Below are 14542 nucleotides of genomic sequence, written 5' to 3'. Positions count from 1 at the left end.
AGCAGTGAATATTTGCTTGGCTTAGCTGTCAGCCACATAAATATAGCTAAGCGGATACCATCGTCGAAAAACACAAGTGGCAAACTTCACTGTCGCGTACAACCACCACTCACATCCACTCACGACCCTCGTCTACTGAGAGCCACTCACATCGACTCACATCTGCTCATCACTCACCCCTCACCACTCTCTACTCACACTCATCTCCCCTCACATTTACATCCACTCAATCACACTCATCTTCACTCACTCACATCCACTCACTCGCACTCACACTCGTGACCACCCATGCTGACATCCACCCACTCGCACTCACTCTCATGACCATCCACACTCACATCCACTCACTCGCATTCACACTAATCCTTACTCACACTCACATCCACTCACTCGCACTCACGCTCGTGACCACCCACACCCACTCACTCTCATGATCACCCACACTCACATCCACCCACTCGCACTCACACTCATGACCACCCACACTCACATCCACCCACTCGCATTCACACTCACGGAAGTGAGTGAGTGAGTTGGCGTGTGTATGAGTGGACGTGAGTGTGAGTGAGGCGATATGATTGCACTCAGTGAATGTGCCGACCTATGCCTCACGCACGTTTACTTCGCAAAATTTTGCGGGCCCTCCCTCGCCCTCAACAATAGTTGTTTTGAAACTCGAGTTATTGTTTCGAGTCGCCAACTTCTGGCGACACTATTGGTAATGCACATACAGAGTGTTTAACCTAAGATTTTACAAATTAAAAAAAATGGACTTTTTGAGTTAGAAGAGCGCTTTTTCCGGAGTAGCATTGTGAATGGTGTAGTACATCAGAATACAGCTAAGACGTGCTAACTAGCAGGCTGGTTAGCTAATATTGAATAGCTGACCTTTTAACTAAATTACCGTTAGGCTCCTTAATTATTGAAAGACATGTAGCCCATCGTAAGTAATATTCATATCAGTTTTTATAATTTCGAAAAAGCGGGTACCCTCGGCGCCATTACCCAACAAATCTTAACTATTTCGACGAGTTACTTGCACTGGAGAGGTTGCTTCGCCTGCAAGCTTCTCGAAAGCGCATGCATTTTGGCGCTGTGTATGCAAAATTAGTCGGACCACAGCGCCGAAGGTAACTGCGCTTTCGAAATTGTGAAAACTGATATGTATATAACTTACAATCGGCTACACGCCTATAAATAATTAAGGGGCCTAACAGTAATAGTTACAAAGGTAACTTTCTAGAGGCCCGTGTACTGTGCGATGTCAGTGCACGTTAAAGAACCCCAGGTGGTCGAAATTTCCGGAGCCCTTCACTACGGCGTCTCTCATAGCCTGAGTCGCTTTGAGACGTTAAACCCCATAAACCAAACCGTAAGCCAAACCTAAAAAGCTAACTATTTAACATTAGTTAACCAGCCTGCTAGTGAGCACATCTTAGCTGTATTCTAATGTATACTTCATCCCTGACAATCCTAAGCCGAATAAAGCGCTCTTCTAACCCAAAAAGCATATTTTTAAAAATTGTGTAAAGTCTTAAGTTAAACACCCTGTATAAGGCAAGCCCTCGAGGCATTGTTGCACGAGAGGCTAGACGCTTATATCGAGTGTGTGCGTTGTGTGTGTTGTTAGAGCTGATACGTGAGACATAATCGAGGTAGTTACGAGTTGAGCCCCAAAATATCACTCTGCCTTTACATCTGGCACGCACTCTATGCATACAGTAGTAGTAGTAGTAAGACTTTTAATCGACCATAATTTACAGGCCGAGCATTTCGACCGCCTGGGCGACCAGAAGCCGCTGTTCTTCCCCTTCAGCGCCAAGCCAGTCGAGCCAGGTGGTGATGGATAGAGAGGGTAGGGGGAAGGAACCCGACTGCTGAGCAGCCGGGCAATAGAAGAGGCAATGGGCCAGGTCCGCATAGATACAGGGGCAGTTGGGACAGGAAGGGTCCGATCGATGGCGATAGAGGAAGAGGCGGGACGGGGTGATGATTGCATTCATTTGAATGTGCCGAAGAAGGCGAGCCTCCGGCACTGTGAGTGATGGATGAGGGGGAGGGTAAAGGCGTTTGTCGAGGCGGAGCTCGAGGTAGACCTCTTTTATGGTGTGGCGAAGGGTGAGTCTCCCACCGTCCTCCGAGGGCTTGGGCCAGGGGATCAACGGTGCCCGGAAAAGTGTGTCACGGGCGAGCTGATGAGCCAGCTCATTGCCGTCAATCCCTGAATGCCCAGGGACCCAGCGGAGGAAAACGGTGGAAGGCTGCAATGCGGAGACCGCTCGTTCGACCTCCTGTTGAAGAGAAGGGGTTAGGGTGCGTTTCTGTATGTGGTGTATAGCGGCTTGTGAGTCTGAATAGACTGTGTACTCTTGAAGAGAGGGAAGGAGGGAAAATGACTGGAGGGCATGCGCAATGGCGAGGACCTCGAGGGACAATGCATCCGGAGGGCGTAGAAACGGCCCACTGGTGTGAGTTTCAGGAGCGGGGAGGTGGGGGTGGTACAGGGCGTAGCCGCAGGAACCTCGGGGAGCCACGAAGGAGGCATCCGTGTAAGCTACACCCTGGGTATCAAAGAGAGGGGAATGGTGCTGTGCGGCCGCATGACGACGGCCGGCGTGCAGAACGGGGGACATGTTTGACGGAAGGGGGAGGATCCGAAGATTGGGAGCCGGGGTGGGAATAGGAGAGGTAAACGGGGCGCAGGGAATGGGCGAGATACCCGCTTGAGTCAGTAACCACTGACCCTGACGGGTAAGGGAAAGCCGGGCAATCTGCGAGTCATGATGGAGAGAGAGCAGAGAACGGAGAGGATGAAAGAGGCCTGTTGCAAAGATCTTTGCAGTAGAGGTAGTGATAGGGAGGTTGAGAGCTGCCTTGTAGAGGCCCACAAGGGCAGTCTCAAGAGCGTTAAGTTGAGTCTGATTGAAGGAAACGTAGGGTGCAAAGTACAAGACCTTGTTGAGGGCCAGCGCGTGGGCAACTCGGCACGCATGAGCCTCGTGGAGACCTGAGCGCCGAGTGACCACGCGCCGCAGGAGGTGAGTTACGGAGTGGCAGGTGGTGACAGCACGGTGGAGGGCTTGCACGTTCTTGGCTGCATGCAAAGGAAAGCCAAGAACTTTGCACTGCGTGACGACAGGAATGGGAGAGCCAGAAAGGTGGAGAGAGACGAATTGGTTGTGTGAGCGCTGGTATGAGGAATGGTTGAGGAGAAGGAGCTCGGATTTTTCAGGAGCAGGAGAGAGGCCAGCAGTGGTGAGAAAGGAGTCAATGAGATCTAGGCCACGTTGCAGGGTGTCCTGTACGTGACCGGGAGAGTCATGCAGACGAACACCAGAGAGTGATGTCATCGGCGTAAAATATATGATGCAGGTCGGGAATTTCAGCTAGCTATACATGTTCCCTGTACGTGCATCGCAATTTTATCTGCATGCACTGCTGAAATAAATCAGCGCGTTGTTGTGTCTGTGTACAGAAACTAATACTCGCCAAGAATATTCAGAAAACAATGCAGTACCATTTACCTTGACAATTTCAATAAGCGCTAAGCACAAAATAGACTCAAAGATGAAAAGTTTGTAAGTCGCTTACTAACCACTCTCCGATCACATTGCGACAGCACTGGGTATTCAAACAGAATTTCATTGCTTCTAATCTCCAGCCATTTCGTGCGGGTTAATAACTGCATGCTCATCTGATGTCGCTTCCACGCGCACGGATGGAAGATGATGACCACCGCGTTTTCAACCTATAGCGCGAGAGATTGACAGTGTAAGTAACATGCCTGAACGCGGGTAGGTGACGAAGACGGCGGCATTGAAACCACAGTTCGAGAGCCTGGCAGTTCGAAAAGGCAGGATGTTAAGATTTCCGCCAAATGATTGTTCATATGAGGGATGTGTATGCACCGACTGACTTTAAACTGGAGTGGCACTCCCTCTTGGTGAAATGTTTAGTTTCACTTCCCGTCTAATGCTCTGTTGCTCTGGCTTTTTGCGATGGCTTTCGTGGCGTTTCGTAAAAGCCTTGCAAATAATTGATGCAAATAGAATATATTTTTAGTGTAATAAATATCATGTTTATTTACAAAAAGCTGCTGCGATGGCGTAGTGGTCCGAAGCAGCTGTCAGCGGAACTGATCTGTTCGCGCCGACGCGGGTTCGAATCCGGTTACCACGGCTTTGAAGTGTTTTATTTGTTTAATGTCTTCCCCAGACGCGATGCCGCCTTTCCACTGCAGTGAGGCACTTACGACGTTGCTTAAAATAAAAAAAAATTATTCAGACTGCTTCAAAATCAAACGGGTCGCCTAAAATGCAGCATTTCGGATGGGCTGTTATAATCACAAACATCCCGAGTCTCGAGTGAACGATTCCTGTGGTTGCCATTTTAGTGCCCTAGCGCTGCCACTCCGCTGAAAAGCGGTTGTCTGTCTGCCTGAAGCCTACTCTTGGCACGTGGGCTACCTAGGTCATGTAACATTGTGACGTCGTCACAACGTGTCCACCGCATTGTGAGCAAACTGCCCACCGTGGCACTTCAGTTAATGATTGATCGCGATAGGCTCCTCAGGAAAAACAACCTGGGTCTCACAAGCCCAATCAATGGCGGCACCTGCCATCGCAGGGCCATCGCTTAACCGCTGCATCACGGCGCCGGAAATGGAACCAGGACTCCCAGGGATCTGTGAATGCAGAGAATGACCAATTATACCGCAGTGCAAGTATAAAAGGATACCATATAACGCAAACTTGCATAATATGACATATCAACCAAGTTAACCCAGTTTAGGTCAAGCAAAAGCAAAGAAAGTCAAAATACACAATGCAAAAATAGGGCCAATGGTGGTAGCGCACCATGACTCGTGGTTAACCTCGAGCTAAACCTCTTTTGCTGGCACATCTACGCATTACCCAAACGCTGAATATCAAGCGATTACTCGGAACAAGGTGGTGAATCTGCTGCTTTATGGCCATGGTAAGACTACAGTGGTTGGCTCTGCCCATCAGATTTTCCGGCAACTCTTTGCTATAGACCTTATGCAAAATTGCTGCCATCTATCGGAGAAAAGAAGAACCAGCGGAAAACCGCCATGTTGGAGGATGACTGAAGCTCGTTCCGCCTCTGCTCTCTGGATTTAGGCGTGCCCTGCGTTAGCTTCCTTACTGCTGTGCTGGCTCGAAAATCTTATTTCCTGTCACTTGAGCCTGTAAACATGACTGAATGGTGAGTCGACCTGTTTCTGCTGCCCAAGTTTCCAAGTGACTTCTCAGACGCTTACTACGCGACCAAAACACTTTCCGAACGCCACCGGGTACGACGCTACAGGTTTTTCACTGAGTCCTTCGTCAGTTTGCCGACGCTGAACACCAAGAAATGTACGAAGCAAGTGTAATTTTCGTTTACGGCTAAAAATGTGCGCATTTCGGTCTAGTTTGAGTCAGTTTTTATTTGGTTGGATACTTTGAACGGGCGTGCCGCTTGAATTGCTACTGTTGCGGTAGCGTTCTCTGTGTGTTGCGTCGACACCGAAAGCAAACGATAATAAACTTCACGCTCATGTTGGCAGTGTCGAAAGAAGTGGCCTCTCAACATGCGACCCTTTTCATTTTCCTTCAAATGTTCTATCGCATTTGTTTGTTTGCCCTAGTGCTCTAGTGCCCAGAGCCCCTAGTTTGCGCTAGTGCCCTAGACAGAGAAAGAAAACGTTATTATTATTACCGGGCACATAGACCTCTAGGTCCCCGCACGACCCCACTACACAATTGTTTACCATTCTCGGACTATCGCAGTTAAAAACACGTAGCCCGTGAATGCAGCAGTGTCTATGGTCTTACCACGACGAGCAAGCAGTTGTGCGCTGATATTTTTGGAGGATTCTACACGCGTTATTCATTCCCGCTACTAGTTTAAACTATGGTACCGCTTGAGCGGCTTCCCTTACGGTCCTTTCTTTTTTTTTTTACACAACACACGGTTTCGTGGAAACCGGTCGGTTAAGTGAAATCGCTACATGCAAACAAGCCGTCGCTCCACAACATAGGCACCTTTCCCTGGTGAACGATTGACTGACTTGCAGTGCACAAACGTTCCGTGCCACGGGCACTTGACCCTTGCTAGTGTTTCCGTCGAAACAAATATTCGCACTAAAAGCTAATGCGTGTAACCGCTGCGGCGGATAACGCTAGGAGCGACGGTTCTCACAAAGCGCGACCCGTACCACTGAACAGCTGATCACGATTACCCTCTTGCGAGGCCGATAATCGCAGCACTTCACGGGCAATCGCAGGAGAAAAACTACTTTTGTGTGATATTTTCTTCGTGCCTACAAAGCTTATTTCTAATTTCATTTGCTACATGGCGATAACGAAATGCGTTTCGCGACGTCTCGGCATGTAGCGACGGTACTGCAACATTTGTGTCGCGGATGTCGGGGACCGCAGTCCAAAAATAGAAATGCGCTCAAATCAAGCGCTCTTGCCTTTTTTCCCTGGGCGCCTTTGTGACCCTTCTGCTTACAGCAAGGCACTAAGCAATATGTGGGCATATTGAGGACGGTGAAACTCGAGCGCGCGGCTAGCGTGCACCAGTACGTGCTGTGAATCCTGCGGCTATCCTCCAACATGGCGGATCGCGCGCGGCGACCGCTAGATGGCAGTGCATTTCGCATAAGGTCTATACCGCAACTGCAGCGAAAATAGAAAATAGAAAGAAGATACAGAAAAACACCCAGCGGGGCAAGTTGGTCCATAGCTTCTAGAATTCAAGAGCGACGGGACAGGCGCTAGGTTGCAACCAAGCGCATGTCCCATCGTTCTCCTATTCTGGGCGCAGTCTTTGATGCGTTTGAATGGTAGAAGAAAAGAAGAAAATACGACTGTACTGAACAACTCACAGTGTGAATGAAGACTATGCCCGCCAACGTCGTTAGCAGACTGTTCCCCACTTTTATTTCACAGCGGCATTTCGTAAAGCATTTTTTTTTTTTTGGGGGGGGGGGGGGGAGGGGGGCTGCAGCAAGTTCTTTGAAACCTCATTGAGCTTAAATCGGACTTGTTTCGTGAAACAAGGCTTCGCAGAAGAGAATTCAACGCCCTTACCAGGCATAATGTCTACATGTTTTACTCTGCAATTTGAGCATCTGACACACTCGCGGCTGATAATGAAAATGTTGATGCGGTACCACGGTTACCGTTGGACAGGTGGCCGCCCGCACGGCACGGCCAGTGCCTCCTTCTCAGAGCACTGACTATGGCGCCTTCCCCCGCACAGACGGCGCCAGTCGTCTCCACGGGGCGGGGGGGGGGGGGGGGGGGGGGCGCACACGTGACGTCTGGCTCGGTGCGCTGGCCCTAGAATGCCTACTGCATCGCCTGCCTATCCTCCTTCCTCTCTTCCCGACGCCGTCTGGACGCCGGTTTTCTATTTGTGATGTTTGTTTTTGCGTGGACTCATCTGCGTGGACGGCGGGAAGCGGAGTGTGGCACACACTGCGCTTCCCGTGTCTCCTCCAGAAATCTGCTCCAGAAATGCTTGTTTCGCGCCGATGGTGACGCAACTTTGCGGCGATTTTCGGCAGTGGTTATGAGGTGGCCACCAAATTGGCCGCACCCTTTTCTATTGGTAGGACATACAGTTCGAACCTGATTCTTCCATACTCGGGAAAGGGATACAAAATATAATGTATGTCAGTATTGTCACATTTTTAGTCGACTACAAAAGAAAAGCAGTACAAGCGAATGGGAGCTCAAGAAAATCAAGCGAGGGGCGAGAGTTTTTGTTTTGCCTAAAAGTATCTTGCAAGTGAGTGCTCCTGTTCAAACTGCCGATACCGAGAAGGCAGCGAGGCACCGAAAATCAGCAGAAATCTACTGATTTCTGCTAATTTTTGACGCCAAAATTGGCTACTATTAAGGCGAAAGCCTTTAATGCCTCATACTGTCGTGACCAAGACGTGTTAGCAAATGTGTTCGCGTTTCAGATTGGTCGAAATGGTCGTGACGTCACTGCGCGCGAATTTCAAACGGGCCCAATTGTACTTTGGCTAGTAACCATGCAACCAATTAAAGGGATGGTATAGTGATGCTCCAAGTAAGTGGGACTGAGTTTAGTTAATTAACCAATTAGCCTAATTAACCTTTCTAGCAAGACCGGATAGATAAATAAAACCGAGTAGGAAATCGGTCGAGTTGGGGAATCGAACCCCGGTCTCCGGAATGCGAGACGAGCATGCTAACCACTCCGCCATGCCAGCTCGATGGTTTGGAATGAACAAAGGCGCGTCTAGTGAATACGGTGTCTTCGTTCACTCCCATCTTCCTCCCTTCCCTTACGGCGAGGTTCAGGTGTCCACCGAGATATGCGAGACGGATACATTTCCTTTCCTCAAAAAACAATTTACCGTCGAGCAAGGCGTAGAGCCGAACGGACGATGGCGTTCTTTGAACTCCCTGGCAGCGTTGCAAGACGCTGTCGCGTTCCACTCTTAGAGGCGAAGCTTAACATCTTAACCACACACCACTGGCACAAGCAGCAACACTTAAGGCTTCCGCCTCACAGCACTTTAGGTCAACAAAGTGCCCCCATGAATTTCTTTTTTCTAACTGCTGTGGCAACACTGACCCGGAGACGCACTTTTGAAAGCATACGAACTTTTGAAGGCCTTCCTCCATGGGCGGAAAGAGCGCCGTACGCTGCACCGAAAATCGCGTGGTACGGTGAAGGGATTTTCGAACCTTCCACTAGCGCCGCCTGCCCCATCAGCTGATCAGCCTCATCTAAATACCGATGAAATACTGATAAAGTATTGCCATCGCCTTGACTAAACTTGAAGCCGAAAATTTTTGGTAAATTATTAATGGCATGCTATTTTGGATTCAGATAGTCTCTAATATTTACTGTATAGTTTTGATACTCAGAATACAGTTTTGAAAATGGGAAGAGCATTTAAATTTCAATGGTAAATACCGCGGTTTCATTGGGCCGCATTTTATCGCCTTTCGGATCGCACGATCACGCTGTTCCGGAGTACGCCCGCATTGCGTTTGGGATGGAAGCCCTTGGAGATGGCTACTGGAAACCGGATGCTGCGGGAACACGGACAAGTCTTCGCGTTCGGTCTAAAAACAAGTTTTGCTGTTTGCACTACTTGGCTTGAGCCGCGGTGCTCGGGCGCTGGCGTACCCGAGGCTCCATTGACCTGCGAGGATTTCTGTATCTTAACTCCGGTTGGTGGAAGTGGCGCGTGAGTAGCTATAATTTTTCCTTGTTTTTTTTAATGTTTAATTTCTGCGGGAGAGGGCGAGAAGAGCAGTGATTAGCTAGAAGCGAGAAACTGACACGAAATTGACGGACTGCATGCGCGCGATAAAGAGCTAGGGCAGTTGCGTTGCGGTGACCGAACGAGGCGGTCCGATTCGGTCGTGTGTCAGAGGCTGACGGAGATCCGGCTTGGTTCGGATTCCGGCCTCTTCGAGAGCGGAAGGCAGATAGCTCGCTTGGTGGCGCGTTCTGGCCGCTTTCCGTGGTATTAAACTGGTAGTTTGTGTGCTTGACTCTTGAATAGTGGCAGGCTTGCTGAGATTCCGCTTGGTGTGACTCCGGCCTTCTTGAGAGTTTCAGTTTGTAGCATTTACTGGCGCGCCTGCCGACCTCAGTAACATAACTCTAAATAAACGGGTATAGTTGAAGAAGGTGTTGTACTCTCCACCCGCCGCAACGTATCGTCCGGTCACGAAAAAAGCGGGAACAGCATCAAGGAAAAACACTAACATCTTTGCATCATCTAACCTCACTACTTGCTACGGCGAATTTCTTCGAGCAAGAGATGCTCCAATAACACTGATACAAGCTTTATAGACGCTTCACAGACAGCTCCCATTCAAGAGAGCGGAATGGCGAGAGGTTTGCATAACCTACGGCGGAGCCGCCGTTGAGACGCTCCATCCACGCCGCGATGCAGAGAACTCTAGACAGCCATGATCCATCCGATCATTCACTTTTATGTGAAGAGCGTCGGTTCGAGCAGACATGGCCAAATTTATTATCACAACGTTGTAATGATTGCCGCGCGACGGCACACTTTCTTCATCAATGCGTGGTACTTTGTCGCGCATTCCGCTCGCGGTTGTTCCTCAATCCGTAAGCCTTCGTTCACCAAGTGTGCCGACTGTTTTATGATTTTTGTTCCCTCTTCTTCTCCGTTTCCTGCGTTTTTCCTTTTCCTTCAAATCCTAGCTCCGGCTGTCCTAGCACGTCCTAGCACGCATGTCCCAGACGTCCTAGCTTCTTCTCGGCGCTCAAGTGATGGACGACACTCTTCTGGGGAACAGGAAACTTCATAGGCTTCGTATAACTTCTTACAGCGCTGAAAACCGAAGCGCCCACAGGAAACACGACGATTAGCAGGCTGCTACTAAACAGACCGACGTCTTTCACGAGTAACGCATAATAACAGCACAATCGAAACGAGACAAAAGCCGATTAAGAAGGGCATCAGAACTGCTCTAAGAAGCGCACGTGTATGTTTGGTCGCGTTTGCAGATAAATTCCCTTTTAGCATGCGCCTCGTCATTCCGCGCGTGCGAAGGCTCACGGAACAGTCCAGCTGCATCATGAAGCCGTAGTGCTCTATGCGTTCTCCAGGGCAGTTTGACGGCAGGAGACCTACGCAGTACCGCACGAAAGCCAATGGTTCGACCCCCTCCCACGCACACACATGCCCATTTATTGAATTATTTTAATTCGTCTTCTCTCGAGAACCGTGTTTAGTTTCCTTTTTTCTTCGCTGGGCATGAGTCCCAGCCGCTGAAAGGCAGCCCGAAAAACTTTTTTTTTTTACGGCGGGTGCACCAAAAGGGTTCTCCATAGACTCCATATGCCCCATGTATTTTCCATGTATTTTTCGTTCCCACCATGTATTTTCTTGACTTTTTTTTCGCTGAAAAATTTCTCGCCTTAGAGAGGGGGGCCACCTCCCCCCACAAATCCCCCTCTTCACCAGGCCGGAATTTCAGGCCGATCTGCACCTTCCTGCAAGCGTATTTACGCGTACTAAGCTCCAAAATTAGAAGGCGAATATCTTGGAACCTCGGCGAACTACGAGACTCCTGCGAAGAAATTATGGGGACGCTGAAGTAACTTTAAGAGTAGAATGCGGCAGTATCAGAAGCAACATTGCTGTTACATGTTTCTGTGTTTGTGTCAGTTCTTTCACCAGGTATACAATGCGGTCACTGTCATCATATCTTCACTAGCGCACACATAATCATGCGTTGAGTATAACTTCATCCACTTCCTCTTCATACGTCTCTTCTGTGTCCTCGTCCACGTCGGGGGCCCAGATTGCACCGACACCTTCCACCCGACTGGTTCCAATAGACCGATTTCACCAGCAGTTGCGCTACGCCACCGCCGCCGCGATGCACTCTGGGAGTTGTGGTACTCCGGCCGGCGGCCGCGTCGGCGCGGTGCTTGGCGCACGCGCGAGGAGCAGCCCTGTTTGCGTCGCCACACGATGTTTCTCTGCATGAATGCTGGAATTGCGGGACAAGTTTGTTCACCTGAGGGGTGTCATGAGCTCCAACAACTGTGCGAAGTAGAGGGTCCCGGATTTTCCGTTTTCTAGAAGAGAAATGTCCAAACGACGTTGCACAGAAGCTGTTAACGAGATGCAGCTGAAGAAGACCTGTTCAATACATTTAGCCGTCTTGTTCCTGTTGATCAGTGGACATTGACAAATGGCAAATTTTCAAGTTCTGAAGCTGTTTGAAATGTCTTTTACGCGCCGTTCAGCTTTGAGGCAGTCCCCTAAATTGGTAAAAAGAAGGTGATCGGATTTACCTTCGTGCTGCGTCGTCAAGCTTATTTGTAGCGATTTCTGCCCGGTGTAAGGTTGTAAGGGAACAAGTGTGCTCAGTTTTATTATAATATTCAGGAATCCACAATGTACTTTTAATGCGCATATTCACTCCTGATATCTCGAGCTGCCATACTATAGCCATAGTGCTTTCTCTATTTCACGGAATGAGAAAGCGAGGGTATAAAACCGTGAAATGTGGAATAATTCCTAACGTTTTGTGCACACTGGTCGTTTAGCATACGTGTCATTCCAGTTTCAGCCACATGCCATTTATGGCGGGAAAGCACCCACTTTTGCTGGCTACTTCCGGTAAACGCGCGCATGCGCAGTAACCTTTGAGAAATCGGTGTATTGCTTGTCTTGCCGCTTCCGGTCGCGCAAGAAAGGGCGAGACCAGCGCCATGATCACGTGGCATTGTGAAGTCATCTCCCTCGCGGCCAGGCACCGACTTTTAACGAGATAGCGTTAAAGGCCTCGTTCTCCGGAAAATCTGGCGTCGGCGTTGTGAGAGAAAAATCACAAGCATGGCTCTGACAGGAGGCGCCCTTAGAGCAGCGCAGTAGCTCGCAGACGCGAGCTACTGAAAGAAACGATTTCGAGAAATTTTTTTTAAGTTATAAAATCCACGCAGAGCTTTCAAATTAGACTCGAATACCCGCAAAGACTACCTCTACAGATCTTTTGCACTAGAATATGCCCATAAAAATCATTTTAGGGGCCCATTAAGTCTCAGCGGAATCAACGATGACACCTGGCATAGCACCTGGCATAGCACACTAACGCCCTTTAAATGGGCCCTGAAAGGGGCTCTCAACAAAGTTTTGATATGCCCGGGACGTTAAAGGGCTTCAGGAATATTCTCCAGAAGAATATTTTAGTACTTTTGTTAGAAGCTAAGTTATATCTAGTCAAATTTTGATTCTACCGTTCGTGCGCCTTTACTTCTCTTGTCACTTTTTGCACGCTGCAAGGTCGACGCTCCTCCGCCGGCCCCACCCACTCGGCCCTATCGGTACGCTGAGATTCTTAGCCCATCTGAGCAACGCGGCTGATTGGCCACGGCCATTGTAGCAGCATGGCGTTTGAAAGAGCCTAACTGATCGCCAACTCTTAACAGAGATACGCAGGAGCTTGAAATGGAGGAGGGCGCGAGCATGAAAAAGTCTCTGGAAAGGGCTCGCCAACTTATGCGCGTGATTGTGGGCCCTCTGCTGTGGGTTCAATTGTGTTATTTGTCATGACAACACAATGTAGTGGCAGAGTAAGTTTATGCTCTCCATCAGAAGGTTTTTCAGGGCCTTAAGCACAAACCACAAATTAGCGCTTACCCGGCGCTGCGTAAGAGTCAAGTCTACTAGCGTTGTCGCTCGGCGACGAGGCGACCGAACACGTGAGGGATGGCATGCGAACTGTCGTCGCCAAATGGAGGTGGGGAGAGATTGTGAATGTCCGGAAAATTATCTCCTGCCCGTAGCTGATCGTCCTATTCAGCGGCAACGAGAACCTACTGCAGTATAAAAGCAGACCCCTGCCTTCTCAGGAATGGGCCGCGCCTGTGGCGGGTGCAGCAGCACGGATTAATCCGGTAGACGCTGCCGATGTGCAGTAAGAATGATAAGTAAGAATGATACGTAGCGATATGAAACGTGGCTTGTGGGGCGAATCGCTTCGACTCCATCCGCGCCTAAGCAGTAGCTCACACTCAGTGAAAATTATGGCCAGAGGGGCCGAACAGTGATCGCCTCAACTTTAACCGCGATCCCCAATGCCAGCACTTCGTTTTATACAACTCTTTGTTTTCATCCAAAAGATCACCGATTTGCCGAGAAGGTTGATTGTTACGTGGCGGGGTAATATCGCTTTGCGGGCGCACTACTTCCGCAGCCTTCGCAGCGTTGGCTGTTACGTATGAAACGGAGTACAGTGACTGCGTACCGCGTCGGCCACGAGGGCGAACTTTTTTTTCTTTCTCGCGGTTTTCGGATCCGGCCGAAAACTTCGTTTCTCCGTGACGATTATATTCAAGAGACGACATGATTACATCGGCGACACGTGCTTCGAAAGAATACCAGCTGCGTGCATGCAAAACGCGATCTACCAGCAAAAAAATTATCAGCTCCTCACGATGTTAACCACGGTAATGGAGCCAGTACGCGTAATTAGTAAGAACGTCGTGGCGAGTTCAGCTCATCAGAATTTACAACAAATGGAGACGGCAAAGCACGAAAGCAAAACGGTCATTGGAAACAATTCAAACTCGACTGGCATTGAAATTTTAAATTGTATGCAGTGGTCTGTCATTGGATGAACGATGTCGGGAGACGTGAGTCATCAAAGGCAGTTAGTGGGAGAGGGGAATGATTTACACCCCTAAACTCAGTAGCATTTGGAAGTTAACCAAAAAAGTATAAACGAACGCGTAAGCACGGTTAATGACTCGAGACCCCGCTCCCCCCCCCCCCCCCCCTCTCCCCATCGGTTCCCTTGCTCTTCTTGCGCCCTCCTTGCAGAGAAGGAAAGTGGATTGATGCTGTTAGGGATGTTTTGCTTGTTTCTTCCGTTGCCTCGCTCTTCCTGGCTCGAAAAAATTGATGCCTCGGCGGGATTTGCGGGGCGGTCAGCAAACGAACGTTAAGAAATGAGGTCTGTGCGTTCGTGGCGTTAGCATTCAAAAGCTCAAA

Source organism: Amblyomma mixtum, chromosome 3, assembly GCF_055824585.1.
Source record: "Amblyomma mixtum isolate Tamu chromosome 3, ASM5582458v1, whole genome shotgun sequence".
Lineage (NCBI taxonomy): Eukaryota > Metazoa > Arthropoda > Arachnida > Ixodida > Ixodidae > Amblyomma > Amblyomma mixtum.
The sequence above is the reverse complement of the archived record's forward strand: the minus strand, read 5'-3'. Positions refer to the sequence as shown.